This window comes from Eschrichtius robustus, chromosome 3 (genome assembly GCF_028021215.1).
Source record: "Eschrichtius robustus isolate mEscRob2 chromosome 3, mEscRob2.pri, whole genome shotgun sequence".
In the NCBI taxonomy this organism is placed as follows: Eukaryota; Metazoa; Chordata; class Mammalia; order Artiodactyla; family Eschrichtiidae; genus Eschrichtius; species Eschrichtius robustus.
The window spans coordinates 78,619,596-78,632,663 of NC_090826.1; positions in this window are offsets into that span (position 1 = coordinate 78,619,596).

The window sequence follows — 13,068 nt, forward strand, 5'->3', positions numbered from 1 at the left end:
ACAACCTACCGAGACTGAACCAGGAAGAAATAGAAAATATGAACAGACCAATCACAAGCACTGAAATTGAAACTGTGATTAAAAATCTTCCAACAAACAAAAGCCCAGGACCAGATGGCTTCACAGGCGAATTCTATCAAACATTTAGAGAAGAGCTAACACCTATCCTTCTCAAACTCTTGAACACTCCCCAACTCATTCTACGAGGCCTCCATCACCCTGATACCAAAACCAGACAAAGATGTCACAAAGAAAGAAAACTACAGGCCAATATCACTGATGAACATAGATGCAAAAATCCTCAACAAAATACTAGCAAACAGAATCCAACAGCACATTAAAAGGATCATACACCATGATCAAGTGGGGTTTATCCCAGGAATGCAAGGATTCTTCAATATACGCAAATCAATCAACATGATACATCATATTAACAAACTGAAGGAGAAAAACCATATGATCATCTCAATAGATGCAGAGAAAGCTTTCGACAAAATTCAACACCCATTTATGATAAAAGCCCTGCAGAAAGTAGGCATAGAGGGAACTTTCCTCAACATAATAAAGGCCATATATGACAAACCCACAGCCAACATTGTCCTCAATGGTGAAAAACTGAAACCATTTCCACCAAGATCAGGAACAAGACAAGGTTGCCCACTCTCACCACTATTATTCAACATAGTTTTGGAAGTGTTAGCCACAGCAATCAGAGAAGAAAAAGAAATAAAAGGAATCCAAATTGGAAAAGAAGAAGTAAAGCTGTCACTGTTTGCAGATGACATGATACTATACATAGAGAATCCTAAAACTGCTACCAGAAAACTACTAGAGCTAATCAACGAATTTGGTAAAGTAGCAGGATACAAAATTAATGCACAGAAATCTCTTGCATTCCTATATACTAATGATGAAAAATCTGAAAGTGAAATTAAGAAAACACTCCCAAAAAGAATAAAAAATCTAGGAATAAACTTACCTAAGGAGACAAAAGACCTGTATGCAGAAAATTATAGGACACTGATGAAAGAAATTAAAGATGATACAAATAGATGGAGAGATATACCATGTTCTTGGATTGGAAGAATCAACATTGTGAAAATGACTCTACTACCCAAAGCAATCTACAGATTCAATGCAATCCCTATCAAACTACCACAGGCATTTTTCACAGAACTAGAACAAAAAATTTCACAATTTGTATGGAGACACAAAAGACCCCGAATAGCCAAAGCAATCTTGAGAACGAAAAATGGAGCTGGAGGAATCAGGCTCCCTGACTTCAGACTATCTTACAAAGCTACAGTAATCAAGAGAGTTTGGTACTGGCACAGAAACAGAAATATAGATCAATGGAACAGGATAGAAAGCCCAGAGATAAACCCACGCACATATGGTCACCTTATCTTTGATAAAGGAGGCAAGCATATACAGTGGAGAAAAGACAGCCTCTTCAATAAGTGGTGCTGGGAAAATTGGACAGGTACATGTAAAAGTATGAAATTAGAACACTCCCTGACACCATACACAAAAATAAACTCAAAATGGATTAAAGACCTAAGTGTAAAGCCAGACACTATCAAACTCTTAGAGGAAAACATAGGCAGAACACTCTATGACATAAATCACAGCAAGATCCTTTTTGACCCAGCTCCTAGAGAAATGGAAATAAAAACACAAATAAACAAATGGGACCTAATGAAACTTAAAAGCTTTTGCACAGCAAAGGAACATAAAGAAGACCAAAAGACAACCCTCAGAATGGGAGAAAATATTTGCAAATGAAGCAACTGACAAAGGATTAATCTCCAAGATTTACAAGCAGCTCATGCAGCTCAATAACAAAAAAAAAAAACCCAATCCAAAAATGGGCAGAAGACCTAAATAGACATTTCTCCAAAGAAGATATACAGATGGCCAACAGACACATGAAAGAATGCTCAACATCCTTAATCATTAGAGAAATGCAAATCAAAACTACAATGAGATATCATCTCACACCGGTCAGAATGGCCATCATCAAAAAATCTACAAACAATAAATGCTGGAGAGGGTGTGGAGAAAAGGGAACACTCTTGCACTGTTGGTGGGAATGTAAATTGATACAGCCACTATGGAGAACAGTATGGAGGTTCCTTAAAAAACTACAAATAGAACTACCATACGACCCAGCAATCCCACTCCTGGGCATATACCCTGAGAAAACCATAATTCAAAAAGATTCATGTACCAAAATGTTCATTGCAGCTCTATTTGCAATAGCCAGGACATGGAAGCAACCTAAGTGTCCACCATCTGATGAATGGATAAAGAAGATGTGCACATATATACAGTGGAATATTACTCAGCCATAAAAAGAAATGAAATGGAGGTATTTGTAATGAGGTTGATGGAGTTAGAGTCTGTCATACAGAGTGAAGTAAGTCAGAAAGAGAAAAACAAATACAGTATGCTAACACATATATATGGAATCTAAGGGAAAAAAAACGGTCATGAAGAACCTAGTGGCAAGATGGGAATAAAGACACAGACCTACTAAAGAATGGACTTGAGGATATGGGGAGGGGGAGGGGTGAGATGTGACAGGGTGAGAGAGTGTCATGGACATATATACACTACCAAATGTAAAATAGATAGCTAGTGGGAAGCAGCCACATAGCACAGGGAGATCAGCTCGGTGCTTTTTGACCGCCTGGGGGGGTGGGATGGGGAGGGTGGGAGGGAGGGAGATGCAGGAGGGAGGAGATATGGGAACGTGTGTATATGTGTAGCTGATTCACTTTGTTATAAAGCAGAAACTAACACACCATTGTGAAGCAATTATACTTCAATAAAGATGTTTAAAAAAAAAAAAAAAGAGGAAGCTTTTTAGTAAAGTAATGGGGCTGAATTCTGCTCCTAAGGGGTAAGGAGTGAGTTGACACCAAGAAATTGGATCTAGTGAACTTGTGCTATTTCTAAAAGAAGAAGTCCACTTTGAAACAAAGTTCAAATGTAGGACTGAAGAGTATGGTATTTTCATGAATCTACATCTTTCACTTTGGGTTTCAGTTATTTTCTTTGTCTTTAACAGTGTCATGTAGCTGTTTCCACTGCATCTCATTTACTATTCTTTCCTTCTCATGAAAATAACATATTTGTCGCCCTTTCAGTTTCTTAGCTGCAGTCACATCAGTATTGAGCAAGTTGTATCAAAGACAATGGTAATTTAATTGTGTCCCCAGTCAACACAGACAACATCAGCAAAGAGAAAGACAATCCTAATGCATTTCAAGATCTTAGTTTAGCTCCATGTCCCTGGTGCCTAATTCTACACAAGCACAGTAATGACCCAGGGATGTGCTGCCACCTGATAACACCAGGATTTCATCTGACCTCGTGTCCCACATTAGGCTCAGCTGCAGCCTATTTTAATGCTGGTCATTTTTTAGAAAACTAACTAACCCTTAAAAATCCCTTCCCACCCCTGCACTAATCTTAACATGGGCTCCTTTTCTCAGAGCAAGGCTGCTTTAGCACTGGAGACAAAGCTGCTTTGAGGAAAAAGTAGAGTTCTTACCTGTTTTCTTCTCAGTTTAGGTGGAGTGGTTCTGTAACTTCTCTCTCACTAGATGGTTCGACTTTTATTTCACCCATCCAATGTCATGGGGCTTGCCTGATTGCCTGTAGAGACCAGACAGAAGAAGTGAAGCAACCTCTGTAACAGATTTAGAGTAATATGAAACTGAAAGCACTGAAAACAGAACAGTGACTCAATAACTGTAAAAGGAATTTTTGGAAGCTATCCTCTTTGGAGGGAACACGGGTTTGACACTACTTCTCAACTAGAACCTTCACATTAATTTTTTTTGAAAGACATCTTAGAAACAATTTGGTGTTTAAAAAAGTGTCTATTAGATGCTTAAATATAATGGAATGTATCCCGGGATAGGGGGTCAGTTTGGGAAACCTAGAATGAGGAAGCATATTTTTAGGTTTAATTTCTTTAAATAATGGACACACTTACAGTGGACCTGGCTCCTCATTTGTGCATGCCGTAAGTGAGGAAAAGGACACATCTTACACATTCGTGAACATGCAGCCCCTGGAACTTAATACCCAGTGCACAGGCTGGAAGGGGCTCCATGTGTTGCACATGTGTTCCAGGCTCAGTGCTGTCCATTCTACATGGGTTAAATAACTGATATCTCATAACAAACATTTCCCCACCATTTTATAGAAACTGAGGCACAGAAAGATTTAATGTCTTGTCCCAAATCACAGCACTGTAAATAATCTGAACCGAATCATTCTTGATTCCAAACCCTCTTGTTAAGCCACTTCACTATACTGCCTTTCCATGTTTGCTAAATGAATAGCAGAAGTAACAGTTTTATTTCTTGATTGCTTTCTAAGAGGTACACATGTTACATGTCTAATTCAGTCCTGAATACAGTCATGCAAAATAAGCGGTATTGTCTCCATCTTGCAGGAGGCTTGAGGGAGGGTAAAATAATATGCCTGTTCAGATTCATTAAGCAAGTTACAGAGGTGGGATGCAAATTTGAAACTCTGTTTACCCTTAAACTATGTTTTTTCTCCCCCTGAACAATGTTTCTGAAGGAAGGAATAGGGACGTGAGGAGAAAGGGAGATATCTGTAAGTTTCTCTCCTGATCTCATAGTATAAACATATTTCTCCACACCTGGAAGCCAGTGTCTGAAAGTTAACAAATAAAGTACACTCCTTTCTTTCCTTCTTTGCCATTATCTTTTAAAGTGTCTCTGAGTAAGTAGCACTTTAACTTGCTTTGAAAAATGTGATTTATCTGGGTCTTTCAGTTGCTGGAACACACCTAGTTTCTTCCTGCCTTAACGATCTATGTACAGCAATTTTCTGCATCTGAAACTTTCTTACCCCTGATCTTGGCAAGATTGGTTCCTTCTTATTCTACTGGTCTCAGCTAAATGGCATCTTCTCACTGAGGTCTTCCATGAAAGTTAATCTCCAACCCATCACCTTGCTTTTTTTTTTTACTTTTCCCTATGACTACCTGAAATTCAAGTTCATAAAATCAGGGACCTCATGTGTTCACAGATGTGTGTGTCTCCAGCAATTAAAACAGAGTTTGAAAGAGAGTATAAGCTCAATGGATATTATGTGTGACTAAATATAAAATGGCTCCAAATATGAAGGTAACCCCACATTTTTCCAATTTGAAGTGTAGAAGAAATAGTAAAATGCCTATGTAAAGTATTTTGTTTGTCAATTTAGTTATACTTTTAAAATTATATATTTTATGTATATATAATATTGATATGTTGGTTTTTGCTTACATTTTATAAAATAACTTTTAAATTGAAATATAGTTGACATACAATATTATATTAGTGTCAGGTGTACTACATAATAATTTGACATGTGCATACATTATGAAATGATCACCACAATAAGTCTGTAACCATCTGTCCTCATACAAAGTTATTAAAATATCATCTGACCATATTCCTTATGCTGTATATTATACAAAGTTATTAAAGTTATTAAAATATCACTGACCATATTCCTTATGCTGTATATTACATCCCTGTGGTTTATGCATTGTATAACTAGAGGTATGTACCTCTTAATCTGTCCTCATACAAAGTTATTAAAATATCACTGACCATATTCCTTATGCTGTATATTACATCCCTGTGGTTTATGCATTATATAACTAGAGGTATATACCTCTTAATCCCCTTCACCCTTTTGCCCACCATGGCTCTGTATTTGCAAAGGTGGACTGAAACACGCTAGTGCTGTAGCCTTATTAACTATACTAGCATTCTGATTAGTCATTTTATAAATTAAAAGTCTCTGGCTCTCCTCTACTTTTTCTCATGAGAAAAGGTTTTCTTATGTCAATTAAAGCCAACTTGCAACTATTTTATTGAACACATGCCAATGGAAAGCAAAAGCAGGTATAAACTTAGTTTCTCAGAAATTGACTAGATGTTGGGAAACCAGCTCCTTCCTGATTGATACAGGAAAGAGAAACTGACTCATAGATACTATTTTTAGTTAATTGCTTTCACTTTGGAGTATGGATTGTTGCTTTATTTATTTAAAACTCTTTTTTAGTCTTTCAGTATTATTGTGCAGTTTTCTATATTTCAGTTCAAATTGTTATGTATATTCTTACATTATTATGTTTCCTTTTTAATTGTGGTTAAAAAACAACATAAATTTTACCATTCTATTTTAAGTGTGCAGATTAACTATACTTACATGTTAATTATATTCCGTCATTGTGGAACAGATCTCCAGAGCTTCTTCATCCTGCAAAACTGAAACTCTATACCCATTGAACAACTCCCCCTTAACCTTTCACCCTAGCCCTTGACAACCACCATTCTACTTTATGTTTCTATGAGTTTGACTACCTTACATACCTCATATAAGTGGAATCAGAAGGTACTGATCTTTTTCTAACTGGGTTATTTTTTTAAAATAACATCTTCATACTTAACCCATGTTGTAGCATGTGACACGATTTTCCTTTTCTAAGGCTAACATTTTTTTAAATTTTAAATAATTTATTTTTTATACAGCAGGTTCTTACTAGTTATCTGTTTTATACATATTAGTGTATATATGTCAATCCCAATCTCCCAACTCATCCCACACCCTCTCTTTCCCCCCTTGGTGTCCACACGTTTGTTCTCTACATCTGTGTCTCTATCTCTGCCTTGCAAACTGTTTCATCTGTACCATTTTTCTACATTCCACATATATGTGTTAATATACGATAATTATTTTTCTCTTTTTGACTTACTTCACTCTGTATGACAGACTCTAGGTCCATCCACATCTCTAAAAATGACCCAATTTCATTCCTTTTTATGGCTAATATTCCATTATATAAATATACCACATCTTCTTTATCCATTCATCTGTTGATGGGCATTTAGGCTCCTTCCATGACCTGGCTATTGTAAATAGTGCTGCAGTGAACATTGGGGTGCATGTGTCTTTTTGAATTATGGTTTTCTCTGGGTATATGCCCAGTAGTGGGATTGCTGGGTCATACGGTAATTCTATTTTTAGTTTTTTAAGGAACCTCCATACTGTTCTCCATAGTGGCTCTATCAATTTACATTCCCACAAACAGTGCAAGAGGGTTCCCTTTTCTCCAAACCATCTCCAGCATTTGTTGTTTGTAAATTTTCTGATGATGACCATTCTAACTGGTGTGAGGTGATACCTCATTGTAGTTTTGATTTGGATTTCTCTAATGATGAGTGATGGTGAGCATCCTTTCACGTGTTTGTTGGCCATCTGTATGTCTTCTTTGCAGAAATATCTATTTAGGTCTTCCGCCCATTTTTGGATTGGGTTGTTTGTTTTTTTGATATTGAGCTAAATGGCATGCTTATATATGTTGGAGATGAATCCTTTGTCAGTTGTTTCCTTTGCAAATATTTTCTACCATTTGAAGTTTGTCTTTTAGTGTTGTTTATGGTTTCCTTTGCTGTGCAAAATCTTTTAAGTTTCAATAGGTCCCATTTGTTTATTTTTGTTTTCATTTCCATTTCTCTAGGAGGTCAGTCAAAAAGGATCTTGCTGTGATGTATGCCATAGAGTGTTCTGCCTGTTTTCCTCTAAGAGTTTTATAGTGTCCGGTCTTATATTTAGGTATTTAATCCATTTTGAGTTTGTTTTTGTGTATGGTGTTAGGAAGTGTTCTAATTTCATTCTTTTACATGTAGCTGTCCAGTATTCTCAGCACAAGTTATTGAAGAGACTGTCTTTTCTCCATTGAACATCCTTGCCTCCTTTGTCAAACATAAGTTGACCATATGTGCGTGGGTTTAACTCGAGGCTTTATATCCTGTTCCATTGATCTATATTTCTGTTTTTGTGTCAGTACCATACTGTCTTGATTACTGTAGCTTTGTAGTATAGTCTGAAGTCAGGGAACCTGATTCCGCCAGCTCCGTTTTTCTTTCCCAAGATTGATTTGGCTATTTGGGGTCTTTTGTGTTTCCATACAAATTGTGAAATTTTTTGTTCTAGTTCTGTGAAAAATGCCATTGGTAGTTTGATAGGGATTGCATTGAATCTGTAGATTTTTGGGGGTAGTATAGTCATTCTCACAATGTTGAATCTTCCAATACAAGAACATGGTATATTGCTCCTTCTGTTTGTATTGTCTTTAATTTATTTCATCAGTGTCTTATAGTTTTCTGCATACAGGTCTTTTGTCTCCTTAGATAGGTTTATTCTTAGGTATTTTATTCTTTTTGTTGCAGTGGTAAATGGGAGTGTTTCCTTAATTTCTCTTTCTGATTTCTCATTGTTAATGTATAGGAATGCAAGAGATTTCTGGGCATTAATTTTGTATCCTGCTACTTTACCAAATTCATTGATAGCTCTAGTAGTTTTCTGGCAGCATCTTTAGGATTCTCTATGTATAGTATCATGTCATCCGCAAGCAGTGACAGTTTTACTTCTTCTTTTTGAATTTGGATTCCTTTTATTTCTTTTTCTTCTCTGACTGCTGTGGCTAAAACTTCCAAGACTATGTTGAATAATAGTGGTGAGAGTGGGCACCCTTGTCTTGTTCCTGATCTTGGAGGAAATGCTTTCAGTTTTTCACCATTGAGAATGATGTTTGCTGTGGGTTTGTCATATATGGCCTTTATTATGTTGAGGTAGGTTTGCTCTATGCCTACTTTCTGGAGAGTTTTTATCATAAATGGGTTTTGAATTTTGTCAAAAGATTTTTCTGCATCTACTGAGATTATCATATGGTTTTATGCTTCAATTTGTTAATATGTTGTATCACATTGATTGATTTGTGTATATTGAAGAATCCTTGCAATCCTGGGATAAACCCCAATTGATCATGGTCCTTTTAATGTGCTGTTGTATTCTGTTTGCTAGTCTTTGGTTGAGGATTTTTGCATCTATGTTCATCAGTGATATTGGTCTGTAATTTTCTTTTTTTGTGACATCTTTGTCTGGTTTTGGTATCAGGGTGATGGTGCCTCATAGAATGAGTTTGGGAGTGTTCCTCCCTCTGTTATATTTTGGAAGATTTTGAGAAGGATAGCTGTTAGCTCTTCTCTAAATGTTTGATAGAATTCACCAGTATAGACATCTGATCCTGGGCTTTTGTTTGTTGAGAGATTTTTAGTCACAATTTCAATTTCAGTGCTTGTGATTGGTCTGTTCATATTTTCTATTTCTTCCTGGTTCAGTCTTGGAAGGTTGTACTTTTCTAAGAATTTGTCCATTTCTTCCAGGCTGTCCATTTTATTGGCATAGAGTTGCTTGTAGTAGTCTCTCATGATCCTTTGTATTTCTGCTGTGCCAGTTGTTATTTCTCCTTTTTCATTTCTAAATCTGTTGATTTGAGTCTTCTCCCTTTTATCCCTGATGAGTCTGGCTAATGGTTTATCAATTCTGTTTATTTTCTCAGAGAACCAACTTTTAGTTTTATTGATCTTTGCTATTATTTCCTTCATTTCTTTTTCATTTATTTCTGATCTGATTTCTTTCCTTCTGCTAACTTTGAGGGTTTTTTGTTCCTCTTTCTCTAATTGCTTAAGAGGTAAGGTTAGGTTGTTTATTTGGAATTTTTTTGTTTTTGAGGTAGGACTGTATGACTATAAACTTCCCTCTTAGAACTGTTTTTGCTGCATCCCATAGGTTTTGGGTCGTCGTGTTTTCACTGTCATTTGTTTCTAGGTATTTTTTGATTTCCTCTTTGATTTCTTCAGTGATCTCTTGGTTATTTAGTAGTGTATTGTTTAGCCTCCATGTTTTTGTATGTTTTTACAGTTTTTTCCTGTAATTAATATCTAGTCTCTTGGGTGTGTGGTCGAAAGGACACTTGATACAATTTTGATTTTCTTAACTTTACCAAGGCTTTATTTGTGACCCAAGATATGATTTATCCTGGTGAATGTTCCATGTGCACTTGAGAAGAAAGTTTATTCTGTTGTTTCTGAATGGAATGTCCTACAAATATCAATTAAGTCCATCTTGCCTAATGTGCCATTTAAAGCTTGTGTTTCCTTATTTATTTTCATTTTGGATGATCCGTCCATTGGTGGAAGTGAGGTGTCAAAGTCCCCTACTATTACTGTGTTACTGTCGATTTCCCCTTTATGGCTGTTAGCATTTGCCTTATGTATTGAGGTGCTCCTATGTTGGTGCATAAATATTTACAATTGTTATATCTTCTTCTTGGATTGATCCTTTGATCATTATGTAGTGTCCTTCTTTGTCTCTTGTAATAGTCTTTATTTTAAAGTCTATTTTGTCTGATATGAGAATTGCTACTCCAGCTTTCTTCTGATTTCCATTTGCATGGAATATCTTTTTCCATCCCCTCACTTTCAGTCTGTATGTGTCCCTGGGTCTGAAGTGGGTCTCTTGTAGACAGCATATATACAGGTCTTGTTTTTGTATCCATTCAGTGAGTCTGTGTCTTTTGGTTGGAACATTTAATCCATTTACATTTAAGGTAACTATCGATATGTATGTTCCTATTACCATTTTCTTAATAGTTTTGGATTTGTTATTGTTGGTCTTTTCCTTCTCTTGTGTTTCCTGCCTAGAGAAGTTCCTTTAGCATTTGTTGTAAAGCTGGTTTGGTGATGCTGAATTCTCTTAGCTTTTGCTTGTCTGTAAAGGTTTTAATTTCTCCAACGAATCTGAATGAGATCCTTGCTGGGTAGAGTAATCTCGGTTGTAGATTTTTCCTTTTCATCACTTTAAATATGTCCTGCCACTCCCTTCTGGCTTGCAGAGTTTTTGCTGAAAGATCAGCTGTTAAGCTTATGGGGATTCCCTTGTGTGTTATTTGTTGCTTTTCCCTTGCTGCTTTTAATATTTTTTCTTTGTATTTAATTTTTGATAGTTTGATTACTATGTGTCTTGGCCTGTTTCTCCTTGGATTTATCCTGTATACTCTCTGTGCTTCCTGGGCTTGATTTACTATTTCCTTTCCCATGTTAGGGAAATTTTCAATTATAATCCTTCAAATATTTTCTTAGACCCTTTCTTTTTCTCTTCTAATTCTGGGACCCCTATAATCCGAATGTTGGTGCATTTAATGTTGCCCCAGGTGTCTCTGAGACTGTCCTCAATTCTTTTCATTCTTTTTTCTTTATTCTGCTCTATGGTAGTTATTTTCACTATTTTATCTTCCAGGTTACTTAACCATTCTTCTGTCTCAGTTATTCTGCTATTGATTCCTTCTAGAGAATTTTTAATTTCATTTATTGTGTTGTTCATCATTCTTTGTTTGCTCTTTAGTTCTTCTAGGTCCTTGTTAAACGTTTCTTGTATTTTTTCCATTCTATTTCTGAGATTTTGGATCATCTTTACTATCATTACTCTGAATTCTTTTTCAGGTAGACTGCCTATTTCCTCTTCATTTGTTTGGTCTGGTGGATTTTTACCTTGCTTTTTCATCTGCTGCATAATTCTCTGTCTTCTCATTTTGTTTAACTTACTGTGTTTGGGGTCTCCTTTTCGCAGGCTATGGGTTTGTAGTTCCCGTTGTTTTTAGTGTCTGCCCCCAGTGGGTGAGGTTGGTTCAGTGACTTGTGTAAGCTTCCTGGTGGGGGGGACTGCTGCCTGTGTTTTGGTGGGTGTAGCTGGATCTTGTCTTTCTGGTGGGCAGGGCTGCATCTGATTGTGTGTTTTGAGGTGTCTGTGAACATAGTATGATTTTAGGCAGCCTCTCTGCTAATGGGTGAGTTTGTGTTCCTGTCTTGCTAGTTGTTTGGCATGGGACGTCCAGCACTGGAGCTTGGCTGGTTGTTTGGTGGAGCTGGGTCTTAGCATTGAGATGGAGATCTCTGGGAGAGCGCTCGCCAATTGATATTAAGTGGGGCCGGGAGGTCTCTGGTGGTCCAATGTCCTGAACTTAGATCTCCCACCTCAGAGGCTCAGGCCCAACACCTGGCTGGAGCACCAAGACCCTGCCAGCCACATGACATGGAAGAAAAGAAAGAAAGAAAGAAGAAGAAGAAAAAAATAGACAGCACCCCAAAACAAATAGTAAAAGCAAAACTAAACAAACAAAATCACACAAAGAAACACACACACTCATAAAAAAAAGAAAGAAAGAAAGAAATGAACAGACAGAACCCCAGGAAAAATGGTAAAAGAAAACTAAACAGACAAAATCATGCAAAGAAACATACACACACACACACACAAGGAAAAAGAAAAAAAAAGGAAGAGAGCAACCCAAGAAATAAAGAAACCCACCAATGAAAACAAGCCCTAAAAACTAAGATAAACATAACACCAAAAACAAATCAAACACACAAAGCAAACCCCAAGTCTATAGTTGCTCCTAGAGACCACTGCCTCAGTTTTGGGAACATTCATTTTCTATTTAGGTATTTCACAGATGCAGGATTTATCAAGCTGATTGCAGGGATTTAATCCACTGCTCCTGAGGCTGCACGCAGAAATGTCCCTTTCTCTTGTTTGTTTGCACAGCTCCTAGGGTTCAGCTTTGGTTCTGGCCCCATCTCTGCATGTAGGCTGCCCTCAGGCGTCTTTTCCCCACCCAGACAGGAAGGCGTTAAAGCAGCGGCTGATCAGGTGTCTCTTGCTCACTCAGGCTGGGGAGAGGGAGGGGTATGGTAGTCATAATTGGAATGCAGGGTGTGCCTGCAGTGGAAGAGGCTGGCATGACATTGCAACAGCCTGAGGCGTGCCGTGTGTTCTCCCAGGGAAGTTGGCCCTGGATCACGGGACCCTGGCAGTGGCGGGCTGCACAGGCTCCCAAGAGGGGAGGTGTGGATAGTGACCTGTGCTTGCACACAGGATTCTTGGTGGCAGCAGTGGCAGTGGTAGTGGTCCACGCCCGTCTCTGGGGTCCAAGATGATAGCCGCGGCTCTTGCCCATCTCTGGAGCTTGCTTAGGTGCTGCTCTGCCATCTTTGGGCACACAGAACAGGAAGCCCCTCTTCTCGCGCACCCTGAAACAATGGTCTCTTGCCTCTCCGGCAGGTCCAGACTTCTTCCTGGACTCCCTCCTGGCTAACTGTGGCACACTAGCCCCCTTCAGGCTGT